The following is a 14,889-nucleotide window of genomic DNA, read 5'->3' as shown; positions in this document are numbered from 1 at the left end:
CTCCCCCAACTGCAACATCCGAAAATGTCTCTGATGCTGTTGCTAAGTTGCTTCAGTCATATCCCACTCTTTGTGACCCTATGAATAGTAGCCAGCCAGGCTCCTCTGTCAATGGGATTCTCCAGAAAAGAATACTGGAGTGGATTGCTATGCCCTCCTCCAAGCGCTCTTCCTAACCTAGGGATTGAACTTGCCCTCTCTTATGTCTCCTGCATTGGCAGGCATGTTCTTCACCACTAGCACCACCTGGGATTGCAAACCTATCTCTATACTTTGCTAATACCCCAGGGGATGGAATCACCTCCAACGGAGAACCCCTAGACTAAATAAAAGACTAATGCAAAACAAAACAACCCCAGCTGAATTCTCTATACTAGCAGCAAATAGTAGATAATATAATTTAGGACACCATTTGCAATAGCATCAGAGAATATTAATTACCTAAGAGTAAGCCTATAAAAAAGTTTAAGCGCTATGGAAAGAAGATTACAAGACTGCATAAATATTGCAGAAGTAGATCTGAACAACTGAGAGACAACTTATTATAGGAAGATATTACTAGGATAGCAAATCTTCCTCAATTAATTTATAGATTTTATATATTTTTCCAATCATCATCTAAATATAATTGTCCATGGAACTTAAAAAATGGTTCTAAATTGTGTACAGAAGAGTTGAAAGCAAAGAGAAGTCAGAATGCTTCTGAGAAAAAGAGCAGGGAGTGGGAACTTGTCATACCATTATCAGTCTTAAGGAACTTTAGTAATTCATACAGTCTGATGTAGAATCAAAGACACACAAAGGAATTAATGGAATAAGAGGGAAAGGCCAAAGAAAAAAGACACATTCCTCTATTTAACTTAGGTATAAAGCATCTGTCCAGTCATTTAGAAAAAGGGAGTAGTGCTGATTATCAACACAAACACACGAAAAAGGTGAAATTATTTCCCACCCTCACACCATAAGCCAACTATGTGCAGATTAAACAAACGCAAATATCAAAAGCAAAATTTTAAAGCTCTTAGTAAGCAGTTATTATAAAAATGGATGAATTTGGCTATTTTAAATCAATCCAGATTTAAAACGCATTGGACCAGATATTCAGAGACCTCCTGCTGGTACACAGCAAATTTTATCTGTTACAGATAAAATGCTTAATTAAATCTTATCACGGAAGTCATATGTGGTCTTCCCAGGTGGTGCTAGTGGTGAAGAACCTGACTGCCAATGCCGGAGACTTAAGATACACATACATACATATGTATGTATGTATATACAATTCAGTTCAGTTCATTTCAGTCGCTCAGTCATGTCCGACTCTTTGCGACCCCATGAATCGCAGCACGCCAGGCCTCCCTGTCCGTCACCAACTATATATATGTATACATATATATATGTATGTATATGGTATTAAATGCCTCCCAAATAGAAACAATAAAGGGCTTAACTTGTTCTGGAAAAAGAGAGGAATTCTGTCAGAGAATGAACCTATACTGAGATCTGAGTATTGCAACACATTTTGATATGTTTCCAAATTCCTTTTAAAATGTATTACTTACAAATGCCCTACTTATTACATATTCTCAGAGAACTAACTCTCAAGATAGAGGAGTAGAAGAGCATTCCATTTCTTTCTTTTGAACAAACATTTGATATTTTAATCGTCTCGCAGGTCACTTTTCTTAGAAAAGATTTTATTTAAACCTCCTAATTCATCTGCTTCCCTGAAATGTATATCACTAAATAATGGAGCTTTTCTCATATTAAACATTCAATCACCTTATTTGAGTACCATCAGTGCAATTACAGGCTGTGTTTCTACTTCTCAAATAGTGCTATTCATTTATGGTAATGATACTTTTCATTTTTAAAACACTTTTAATGCAAGATCATAAGGACATTTCCACAATAGAAAGTACTATTGTCAGTTCAGTTTCTTGATAACAAAATCAAGAAGGAGGGTTGGCTGAGAGAATTAGAAATCCCATTTGACTGTATTCCTTGTCCTATTAGTTTCACATGCTCACATGATCAGTTAAAGAAAACCTTTCAGATTATTTTTTCTTACAGATTATTACAAAATATTGAGTATAGTTTTTTCTGCTATAAGGTAGGCCTATGTTGTTTATCTATTTTATATTAATACTGTGTGTCTGTGTGTGTGTATGAGAGAGTGTGTGTGTGTTTAGTCATGTCCCACTGCTTGCCAACCCCATGGACTGTAGCCCAACAGGCTCCTCTGTCCATGGGATTCTCCCGGCAAGAATACTGGAGTGGGTTGCCATTTCCTATTCCACAGGATCATCCCAACCTGGGGACTGAACCCACGTCTCCTGAGTCTTATGCATTGGCAAGCAGTTTCTTTACCCCTGCTCCACCTGGGAAGCCCATTAGTCATATGTAATATGTTAAATGATGAGAAGGACCTGGGTCATGCAAAGATCCAATTCAGAAGAACATTTGAGAAAGAAAGAGAGTGGGTTGTAGGGAGAGAGAGTGGGGAGAGAGAGGCAGAGAATTGAGAGAAACAGAGCAAAAAAAACCCCAAGTTCTGAAATAGGGCAAATTTCATGCGTCTGAGGAACAGAAAGAAGCACAGGGTAGATGAAATATGGAAATGAGTGACTGGAGCATTAACAAGGCCTTTTGGGCCATGATAAACATTCTGTGTTTTATTCTAGCGGAATGGGAAGCCACTGCATGGTTTTAAGGGGAAGAACCATCTGATTTGATGTGTGTTTCACAGTCTCACTCTGGCCACAGGATGGAGAGTAGATAGTTGTTGGTCACTCTGAACACACGTACCAGCTAGCAGATCAGGGAGAGGTCAGCTGTAGCTTGGACCAATGCAGAGGAGAGGAAATGGAGAGAACGGGACAATTCTGGACATGTTTTGCAGACAAGATGTGCTGATGTCTTAGATGTGGGCTTCTGTTTGTTTTATTTTTACTGCTGGAGCAGTTTGAATTTTATCTTAGGATCTCATCTCCAGTTGTGGCATCCACTGAACCACTGGTCAGGCTTGGATGGATCTGCAGCTCTTTAGGTGAGAAACTAGTGAAGGCAGGGGTGGGTCTTTCAGACCTGCACTGTTAAATATGGATGACAGTTGAGCATTTGAAATACCACTAATTCAAATGTAATGATCTGTAAGTCTAAATTATATATAGAATTTTGAAGATGTGATATATAAAAATGAGTAAAATATCTCATTAACATTTGTGTGTATGTGTGTGTGTGTGTGTGTGTGTTAGTTGCTCAGTCGTGTCTGACTGTGTATAATACATGGACTGTAGCCTGCCAGGCTTCTTTGTCCATGAAATCCTCCAGGCAAGAATACTGGAGTGAGGTGCTGTTCCCTTTTCTAGGGTATCTTCCTGACCCAGGGATCGAAGTTGGATCTCCTGCATTGCAGGAAATTTTTTTACCATCTGAGCCACCAGGGAATTGGTTATTTTGATATCATAATACATTACATATGATAGGTTACACAAAAGCTTTAATGAAAATAATTTTTATTTATTTTAATTTTTTAAGCTTTATTTATTGGATGATTGGTTTATCTGGCCTTGCCATGAGGCTTGCAGAATCTTAGTTCCCTGAACCCACACCCTTGGTACTGAAAGCATGGAGTCCTAACCACTGCACCACCAGAGAGTTCCTTAAACTTCTTTAAAGAATAGCTTTATATTTATAGAAAAAAATGAGCAGACAGTATAGAAAGTTCACTTATTTCATACCTTCAAAGACACATTTTCTCCAGTAATTGACATTTTGTATTAGTGTTGTTGTTGTTCAATCACTGAGTCATTTCTGACTCTTTGCGACCCCATGGATTGCAGCATGCCAGGATTCCCTGCCCTTCACTATCTCCCGGAGTTTGCTCAAGTTCATATCCATTGAGTCATTGATGCCATCCAGCCATCTCAACCTCTGTCACCCCCTTCTCTTCCTGCCTTCAATCTTTCCCAGCCTCAAGGTCTTTTCCAATGAGTTGGGCTCTTTGCATCAGGTGGCCAAAGTATTGGAGCTTCAGCTTTAGCATCAGTCCTTCCAAAGAATATTCAAGGTTGTTTTCTTTTAGGATTGACTGGTTTGATCTCCTTTCAGTCCAAGAGACTCTCAAGAGTCTTCTCCAGCACCACAGTTCAAAAGCATAAATGTTTTGGCACTCAGCCTTTTTTATGGTCCAACTGTCCCATACTACAGGATTACTGGAAACACCATAACTTTTACTACATGGACCTTTATCAGCAAAAGGATGTCTCTGCTGTCTAGGTTTGTCATAGCTTTTCTTCCAAGGAGCAGGTGTCTTTTAATTTCATGGCTGCAGTCAGCATCCACTGTGATTCTGGAGCCCAAGAAAAGAAAATCTGTCACTATTTCCATTTTTTTTTTCCCATCTCTTTGACATGAAGTGATGGGACTGGATGCCATGATTTTGAATGTTGAGTTTTAAGCCAGCTTTTTCACTCTCTTCTTTCACCCACATCAAGAGTCTTTTTAGTTCCTCTTCACTTTCTTCTTATTTTTAATATAGTACATTCATTACAACTAATGAACCAGTGTTGACACATTGCTGTTAGCTAAAGTCCACAATTTTTGTTCACTCTTTGTGTTTTGCCATTATATGTGTAGTTTTAACTTAGGTTTCCAATTGACTGAATGGATAAACAATCCTCAGTTCCTCATTAAGAGGGGAAAGACTGTGAGGAACATGTTTGGAAATGAAAAAAAAAATCAAGTGTTGTTTCTGGACAGATAAAGTGGAAGATGGTTATCAGAAAACCAAGTGGAGATACAGGTAATTGGATAAATCTACGCTCAGGGCCAGGATGTATACATTTGAGACTCATCAGTGGAGCTAAGGGGTTATATGTCAAGTTAGCAGTGTCTGATGAGTTAATAGGAAACAAGAAAATGGAATGTGAGGACAGCTCATTCAAAAAAACTTTCTTTTTAACTGTTAAGGAGAATGGATAAATGAAACTGTAAGGTTATAATGAGATTTATTGGCTTGCTTCTTCTTCTTCTTCTTCTTCTTTTTTTTTTTTTTAACATGAGAGCTATGAGAACTCAATTGTAAACTGAAGGGACCACCATAGGCAGTCTAAATCTATTGACGTGACAGAACAAAAAGATGAGACTGAAAGTGCCTGGAGAGTGAGAGGGAAGGAGGTCCTAGCACCAGTGGAGGAACACACCTTTGATTGGATCGGGGCTTGTGTGTTTCAGCAGGAGGGATCATTTGAGCATAGATACAGGTAGGCTGTAGGTTCTCTGCGGGAATGAGGAGGGAGTCTTTGTCTTATTGATGCTATTTTTTTTTTCAGTGAGAAAGTCTGAGATGAGCTGAAGTGGCAGGGGTGGAAGATGTTGGATGTGTGAGGCATGAAACAGTCAGTCATCCAGAAGTGGGGGAAGTGTGATAGGATCAACACAGAACAGTGTTGACTATATATTTGAATCTGAGGTCACATCAGGCATTAAGAGGTTTTTTTTTTTTATGTGGACCTTTTTTTTTTTTAAATTTTTATTTTTACTTTATTTTATTTTACAATACTGTATTGGTTTGCCATACAATGACATGAATCCACCATGGGTGTACATGAGTTCCCAATCCTGAACCCCTCTTTATTGAAATTGTTACAATATTGCTTCTGTTTCCTGTTTCCGATTTTTTTGGCTGGGAGGCACATGGGATCTTATCTCCCTCACCAGGTATCAAACTGACACCCCTGAATTGGAAGGCAAAGTCTTAACCACTGGACTACCAGGGAAATCCCTGAGGTCACGCATTTAAAGTAAAAGCAGAGCACAGGGTCGGGACTAGATAAGGCAAATGGGATACCTAATGTGCAGAATTGAAGGAGGCGCTGAAACTCAGAGTCACGCCCCAGGCATCTCACGTGCTTCAATCTGGTCCTGACTTTACCAGCCAGTTGCATGATTTTTCTTTTAGCAATATTGAGCTGCTTGTGTTAAAAAAAGAGGATATACAGTTGAGTTCAATCTTGAGTGTTTTGGCAGAGGAATAAAATCGGACAGAGGGAGAAGTAAGTACAGAGGGCATTTGCAAGGAAAATCATAGAACCTATGAAGACTAGGAGGGAAGAGAAATTATCATGGGGGTGAAATACAATGAGAAATTGGGGTAATAAAAGAATCAATAAATTTAGGGGCTCATAGAATTCTTGCAGTGAGGGTGGAAGGCAGGATACAGAGAGCAAAGTTTGGGAGATGCAGTAGTTAGTGAGTGTAGAGTCTTATCAAGAGAGCAGCTGGGGAGATGCATGAAAAGAATGAAAACTGGAAGTATAAGCGTCAGCTAATGTAGAGGCCAGGATGCAGAGTCATTCAGGTGTATGATGAAGCCACCAGAAATGATAAACAGAAATATGGACGGAAGGAAATATAGTGAGTCAAATGCTAAAGTTTTTAATGAACCGAGACTAAGTAACAGATATGTAAGAGTAGTCTGACTGATCACTAAATAATTAAACTCTAGTATGATTCTAATTCAAATATACAGTTCTCTTTATTGATTGCCATGAACACTTGATAAAAATAAATTGGATAAGAAAAGGGAAAGCATGAATAATTGAGATTCTGTTGCAAGTTGCTATTTCCTCTGGCAGTTCAGTCAATGACTTCCATCTCATATATTCTTTTTTAAGGGTGCTAAAAATTAATACATTAACTGATTTTATTTTTAGCCTTCTTATTTTTTCTGCTTACCAGATAGCACAGGTGGTTATGAGAAAAAAAAAATGGACAGTTTTGTAGCAAGGAAGAGAAAGCAAAGCGATAAACATGACTATACTATACACTGAGTGGCTTATACTTATAAATATATTTATAATGTATACACATAAAGGTGAATGAATTACTCTTGCATTGCTCTTTGCATTGTGGAAATAAGAAAATGTAGACCAGGGGAGCATAAGTGTAAGCAAGGGAATGGATAATGATATGATAGCGTTCATCTACTGCATACCTGTTGTGTGCCAGTCACACACTGAGTGCTTGAAGTGCATCGTCTTATGCAACCCTTGTAATAGCCCAGGAGGGCTGGGGTTATAATGTTCTCTTGACAATTGACAGAACAGGTTTTGGGAGAATAACTTGCCTGGATCACACAGGTAACCGGCAAAGTGAGAAATCAAACCCCAGTTTCCAAATCCCAAGTGCATACTCTTCGCCAGAACAATATTCAACAGAGTCAACATTTTCAAATAAAATCTTCATTGGTTGGATCATTTTTCTTACAAAAGCACATTGGAGTGTGACTTGCCTAGTAATCAAAGTAAAGTTATTTCCATGCATTTCCATGCAGAAAATATCCAAGGTGATATAGAGACTCTGAGAGCACTATCTGACTAGTAAAAGTTCCCTCTGCCTCCATGTTCTTTGGTTTCATTTCTCCCCTAGCCCACATTGATTGAAGGGTATATAAAAAATTGGTGTACTTCAAAATTTCTGAAATAAAGTCTAGGAGGAAAGAAACACAGGAAAATTTCCTAGAGCATAGTTTATTATATATGTATGAATTTAGCCTAAAAATATTTGTATTCTTGTGTTTTTAGTAAAACATAATACATTGATGGATATATTGAAAAATCTATACTATCAAGATTTTTTTTTCTGGACAAAATCCCACTTAATTCTGTTTTTCAAGGTGCCCAGTCTCAGTACTAAAGATGACCTTTTAAGTTTCTACTTGTAGAAATTAGTAAACAACATAGCCCCTCATGGCTTCCCTGGTGGCACAGTCAGTAAAGAATCCTCCAGAAATGCAAGAGACTTCCTATAATACGGGAGACCCAGGTTTAATCCCTGAGTTAGAAAGATCCCCTGGAGAAGGGAATGGCAGCACACTCCACTGTTCTTGCCAGGGACATCCCATGGACGGAGGAGCCTGGTGTGCTACCATCCTTGGGGCTGCAGAGAGTCGGACACAGCTGAGTGACTAAACCACCACCACCATAGCCCCTCATGGCTACTCTAGGTGTTCTTTGTTACACAGACCACAGTACCAGGGCAATTCTTTGAAATAAAACAATATGAATTGAATCAGTTCTTGGCTGAAAGGGTTGAAGTAATTCAACTGCAAACCTAGCCCAATATCAGAAATCAGATTAATAAAACAAGCTGCAAAAGAAGTTTCTAACGCTACACCAATGACAGTGAAAAAGGGACTGAAATGGTCCCTTCATTTGTTACTATAAAAAAATGAAAGATGATATAAGTGAAGTGATAATGTTATAAAGGGGGTGAACATGGATTTGTTTGGGATTGATTAGTGGGTGCTTCTTTCGTGTGATTTACTGTTTGCATACTAAATATTGAACAGTCTTTGGTGCAGTGCCCACAATAAGAAATGCAATCTGCCTTTATTAAGGAGACTACAGTTTTGTGAGGAAGGCAGAGGATCCACCCAGTACTGAGCACATAATAAGCTCTCAATGAATATCGGTTGGATGGATATTTTGATTAGGGTTGGGGATGATTGTACAGTGTATGGATGGTAGTGATGGTAGTGGCATGAGAGACCAGGACAGAACATGAAGAGGCCTTGGAGCCCTGCTCCAGGGTTAGAAGATAAGGTTCCTTACAGGCGTGCCTTTAATACACATCTTGAAGGAAATATACAGAGAAGAAGAGAAGAAGAGTTAGAACAAAGGAGTAAGAAAACTTATAGAAAATAACATGTGTAAAACAGGATGGTGAGAAAGAGTATGATGAGCTTAAAGAACTAGATTTTAAGTATATGTGACCTTGTGTTGGAAGAGGAGAACAAAAGTTAGAAAGAGTGACTTCAGATAAGCCATACAAGCTCACTGAGTTTTCTGTTCACATATAGACCCTGGATCTCAAACAGAGAACTGCCATAAAACAATAAGGACAATAATAGCTAATATTTGTATAACGCTTACTATTTACTGAATATTTCTTGTGTGTTGATTCGTTTAATCCTCACATATCCCTCTGAGGTGGGAGGTAAAATTAGTCCATTTTAAAAATGAGCTGAATGAGGTACAGGGAAATAAAGTAACTAGCCTGAGATCATCTGTCTAATAAGTGTCAGTGCTGGGGTTGGAATCCAATGATCTGGCTCCCAAACCCACATTTCTAGTATATTATAATTTAGTGTATATGAATATATTTACTTATTTATAGTGTTTATGATTTAGTATACTGCCTTTTCATGAAATGCCAAATTTAGTATAACTTGTTATCAGTTCAATTCAGTTCAGTCGCTCAGTCATGTCCGACTCTTTGCAACCCTATGAATAATCACAGCATACCAGGCCTCTCTGTCCATCACCAACTCCCGAAGTTCACTCAAACTCACGTCCATATAGTCGGTGATGCCATCCAGCCATCTCATCCTCCGTTGTCCCCTTCCCCTCCCTGCCCCCAATCCCTCCCAGCATCAGAGTCTTTTCGAATGAGTCAACTCTTCGCATGAGGTGGCCAAAGTACTGGCATTTCAGCTTTAGCATCAGTCCTTCCAATGAACACCCAGAACTGATCTCCTTTAGGATGGGCTGGTTGGATCTCCTTGCAGTCCAAGGGACTCTCAAGAGTCTTCTCCAACACCACAGTTCAAAAGCATCAGTTCTTCGGCGTTCAGCTTTCTTCACAGTCCAACTCTCACATCCATACATGACCACTGGAAAAGCCATAGCCTTGACTAGACGGACCTTTGTTGGCAAAGTAATGTCTCTGCTTTTGAATATGCTATCTAGGTTGGTCATTTTCCTTCCAAGGAGTAAGTGTCTTTTAATTTCATGGCTGCAATCACAATCTGCAGTGATTTTGGAGCCCCCCCAAAAATGAAGTCTGACACTGTTTTCACTGTTTCCCATTTATTTCCCATGAAGTGATGGGACCAGATGCCATGATCTTCATTTTCTGAATGTTGAGCTTTAAGCCAACTTTTTCACTCTCCTCTTTCACTTTCATTAAGCGGCTTTTTAGTTCCTCTTCACTTTCTGCCATAAGGGTGGTGTCATCTGCATATCTGAGGTTATTGATATTTCTCCCGGCAATCTTGATTCCAGCTTGTACTTCCTCCAGCCTAGCGTTTCTCATGATGTACTCTGCATATAAGTTCAATAAGCAGGGTGACAATATACAGCCTTGATGTACCCCTTTTTCTATTTGGAGCCAGTCTGTTGTTCCATGTTTAGTTCTAACTGTTGCCTCCTGACCTGCATGGTTGAATTATCTAAGTTTGGTGGGGAGTGCTTCCGCGGTGGCTCAGTGGTAAAGAACCTGCCTGCCTATGCAGGAGACACAGGTTCAGTCCTGGAATGGGAAGATCCCTGAAGAAAGAAATGGCAACCCACTGCAATATTCTTGCCTGGGATATCCCATGGATAGAGGGGCCTGCAGACTATACAGTCTGTGGGATACAACTTAGTGACTAAGCAACAACAATCTAAGCTGGGCAATTATTTTTGTGATAATATAGTTCTAATTCACTTGACTTCCAATATACTTTTCCAAGTTGGAAAAAGAGCTATGGAAACAGCTGGCACACTAGGAATTATATATAACTCAGAGTATATTCATGAGAATATGTTACACAAGTGACATTCTCCTAAAACACTGGGAAGCTGTTGTAGGAGATAAGGAGCTATTAAGTGAGGAATATGACAACATTGGGAAAGTTAGAAAAACATAAATATTCCTTTATTCACAGAGTATATGATATCAGAATTTTAAAGTTGTATCAAGTTAGGACTTGATATTAATGTGAAATTCATAACTTGTATATATATATATACACATATATTTATATATATATTGTCATCTTGTAATCTCTTACCCATTGAATTTCCATAATCCATTGTCTAGACATTACTTAAAGGATTTTCATTATCCTATCTATTACTCTGTATTGGTGTCTGCCGAGAATACATATGGGGTGAATCATCATCATTATTATCATAATATTTAATTACCATCTGCATTGTTCTTTGTACTTGAAAAGTATTTAAGTTTCATAACAACTCTATGAGAAAAATATTATTATTACTCCCATTTTAATTAGCCTGCTCAGGATCTGGGCTTGCCTGGTGACTCAGTGGTAAAGAATCCACCTGCCAATGGAGGAGATGCAGGTTCAGTCCCTGGGTTGGGAAGATCCCCTGGAAGAGGAAATTGCTACCTACTCCAGTATTCTTGACTAGGAAATCCCATGGACAGAGGAGCCTGGTGGGCTCCAGTCCATGGGGTCTCAGAAGATCTGGACTTGAATAAAAACAATAGCAACCACTGCTCAGGGTCACTAAGAGTAAGAAAATATTTAGATCAGTTGTGACACAGGAGTTTCCACTTGTGTATCTAATGAATAGCTAAGAGATAGGAGAGCTCCTGTTTTATTCCCCAATTCCCTATTTCTTGATTTATATCTAAAGTTATTTCCCATGTGAACTGATAATAATTTAAATGCATATAGATTTTTGAGACTTCTAAATATGTTCATCTTTGTTGTTAAGTCCCTATGTGACAACTGAAGAAAAGAGATATAAAGTTGTGAAAATACATGCAGAAGCCAAGTGAGCATGAGTGAGCAGCCCTTGTCTCTCATAACAGTGCTCTTTCCTCCATGCTGTGCCAGTCTCTTGAGCCCTTAACAGTGTTTGTAGATGCCAGGTAGCTCATCCAAGATTTCACACTGTGTTCAAATTTTAACAAGATTCCAGAGAACAGAAAATGAATTGAAATTCTCCAGCCAAGAATACTGGAGTGGATAGCCATTTCCTTCTTTAGGGAATCTTCCTGACCTAGGGATCAAACCCATTGCAGGCAGATTCTTTACTGTAATCTGAGCCACCAAGGAAGCCCAACAAACTGTGGAAAAATTTTAAAGACATGGCAGTACCAGACCACTTTACCTGTCTCCTGAGAAACTTGTATGCAGGTCAAGAAGCAACAGTTAGAACCAGACATGGAACAATGGACTGGTTCAAAACTGGGAAAGGATTACATCAAGGCGGTATACCATCACCCTCCTTATTTAACTTATATACAGAGTACATCATGAGAAAAGCCAGGTTGGATGAGTTACAAGCTGTAATCAAGATTACCAGGAGAAATATCAACAACCTCAGATATGCAAATAATACCACTCTAATGGCAGAAAGTCTTACTATCTTAGTGGTGTCTCAGATAGTAAAGAATCTGCCGGCAGTGCGGGAGACCAGGGTTTGATTCCTCAGGAAGATCCCCTGGAGAAGGGAATGGCAGCCCTCTCCAGTATTCTTGACTGGAGAATCCCTTGAACAGAGGAGCCTGGCGGACTACAGTTCATGGGGTCACAAAGAGTCGGAGACCACTGAGTAACTAACAATGGCAGAAAGCAAAGAGGAGCTAAAGAGCTTCTTGATGAAAGTGAAAGAGGTTAGTGAAAAAGCTGGCTTAAATTCCATTCAAAAAGCTAAGATCATGGCATCTTGTCCCATTACTTCATGGCAAGTAGAAGGGAAAAAAGTGAAAACAGTGTCAGATTTTATTTCTTGGGCTCCAAAATCACTGCAGACAGTGACTGCAGCCATGAAATTAAAAGATGCTTGCTCCTTGGAAGGAAAGCTATGACAAACTTAGACAGTGTATTAAAAACCAGAGACATCACTTTGATGACAGAAGTCCATAGAGTCAAAGCTATGGTTTTGCCAGTAGTCTTGTACAGATTTGAGAGCTGGACAATAAAAAAGGCTGAGTGCCGAGCAATTGATGCCTTCAAACTTTGGTGCTGGCGAAGACTCGTGAGAACCCCTTGGACGGCAAGGAGATCAAATCAGTCAATACTAAAGGAAATGAACCCTGAATATTTATTGGAAGGACTGATGCTGAAGCTGAATCTCCAATACTTTGGCCACCTGATGTGAAGAACTGTCTCATTGGAAAGACCCTGATGCTGGGAAGGATTGAAGGCAGGAGGAGAAGAGGGTAACAGAAGATAAGATAGTTGGATGGCATCATCAACTCAAAGGGCTTGAGTCTGAGAAAACTCCAGCAGATAGTAAAGCAAATGGAAGCCTGGTGTGCTGCAGTCTATGAGGTTGCAAAGAGTCAAACACGACTGAGTGACTGAACAATTAGAGAACAGAGGCTATTAGATTTCTCTCCTTGAAATAGGAGGAAAGTGTCCTAAATGCTACTGTGTGATTCTGATTTTATTTGTTTGCAAGTTACTGTTTTAGGTCATCATTTTGTTTGATAAGTTAAATGTTTTAGACTTTTGTGATTTTTAGTTTTCTTTAAAAACTCCACAAGTAGAATAAGACAGTGGCCCGCAACCTTTTTGTCACCAGGGACCAGTTTCTTGGAAGACAATTTTTCCATGGACTCTGAATTGGTGGGGCAAATGGATTTTTGGATGATTCAAGCACATTACATTTATTGTGCACTTTATTTCTATTAGTATTATATCAGTTCCACCTCAGATCATTAGACATTAGTTCCCAGAGATGGGGGACCCCTGGAATAAGAAATTCATTATACGATGGAACTATATAGAGTTGAAATGTATAAGTATTAATAGTACATATATTTTTGGAGAGTACAATATAGAAAAGAAAAAGCAAATAGGGGACAATTTCTTGAATAGTATAGAAACTAAACCTGGTATAAGGTAAGAAGAAATTCAGGAAATGGAACATGCAGAGACAAGACAGGCACAAAGGAAATAAATTAATGTTTAGGTGAATTTGTTAAGATAGCAAAGTATAAGGCAAGAAGGGAGCGGGATATGAGCAATATCTAAAGACTGTTAGAGAAAAGGAAGTTCTATATAGATATTGAGGCTATAGATGGAACAAGAAAACATTATGTATCGAGATCATTTCCTGTCCTGAAAACCTGTGATTATTGTTGAAGTTAAGATTTTTTTAACAGAGTGGAGCGGAAAATCAGTTTGAGGGAGAGCTGTGATTTCAGATCTTTGGGGACTGATAAGACTAAATAGTTCCAGGGTTATTAATATATATTAAATGTTAACTAAATTTGTTGCCTCCAATCAATTGTGTTACTATCTCTACACTAAAAGGAGATTTGGTCTTGGGATGGGATTTTTTATGATATTTATATACAATTAGTTTATAAATCCAAAACATCATCATACATACAGTACCATGCATAAAATAGATAGCTGGAGAGAAGCTGAATATAACACAGGAAGCCCAGCCTGGTGCTCTGTGATGACCTAGAGGGGTTGAATGAGGGGAGGAGGGTAGCTCAAAAATGAGGGGGTATATGTATCATCATGGCTGATTTACATTGTTGTATGGCAGAAACCAACACAACATTGTAAAGCAATTTTCCTCCAAATAAAAAATGATATTTGCATGTTTTTTGAATGCTTAAATTAGAGGAAAATAGCAAAAACAAAAGGAGAGAGAGAGAGAAATCCTGTGATTATGTAAACGTTGATGAGGGAAAGTGAAAGTGAGCAGAAGCTATTAAGAGAAAAAGATTAAAGCTTCTGAGAGAAATGGTAGTTTAGAAAAGCTGACTTTTCTTGCATCCTGCCACCCCATCACTATTACACTGTCACAGTGAATTGGGGGCTCTTCTGTGATTTGAGCAGAGGTGGGACTTCTCAGTGATCACTGCCTCGCCCACTAAGAGGGTCCAAACAGTAGCCCATGTTGATAAACTCATGGGCAGAGGTAGCAAAAGCAGCATCTTAGGAGTGATATTGTTATTATTATTATTTTTATTTGGCCACATTGCATAGCATGTGGAATCTTAGTTACCAGACCAGGGATCGAACCCACACCCCCTGCATTGGAAGCATCGAACCTCTGGACCACCAGGGAAGCCAGGAAGAAACACTGAATGAGGCTATCGATCCAGATGGCCTTCAAGTCCAAA

At 39.0% G+C, this 14,889-nt stretch overlaps 1 protein-coding gene across 4 annotated transcripts in view; it reads left to right on the top strand.

Annotated features, from left to right (window-relative positions):
- Positions 1 to 14,889, top strand: part of GRM8 (glutamate metabotropic receptor 8) — an 893,584-nt gene that overhangs the window by 681,358 nt on the left and 197,337 nt on the right. The window lies entirely within an intron of this gene.

This window comes from Ovis aries, chromosome 4, assembly GCF_016772045.2.
Source record: "Ovis aries strain OAR_USU_Benz2616 breed Rambouillet chromosome 4, ARS-UI_Ramb_v3.0, whole genome shotgun sequence".
Taxonomy (NCBI): domain Eukaryota; kingdom Metazoa; phylum Chordata; class Mammalia; order Artiodactyla; family Bovidae; genus Ovis; species Ovis aries.
Note: the sequence above shows the minus strand (reverse complement) of the source record. Positions and strands in the feature narration are given on the sequence as shown.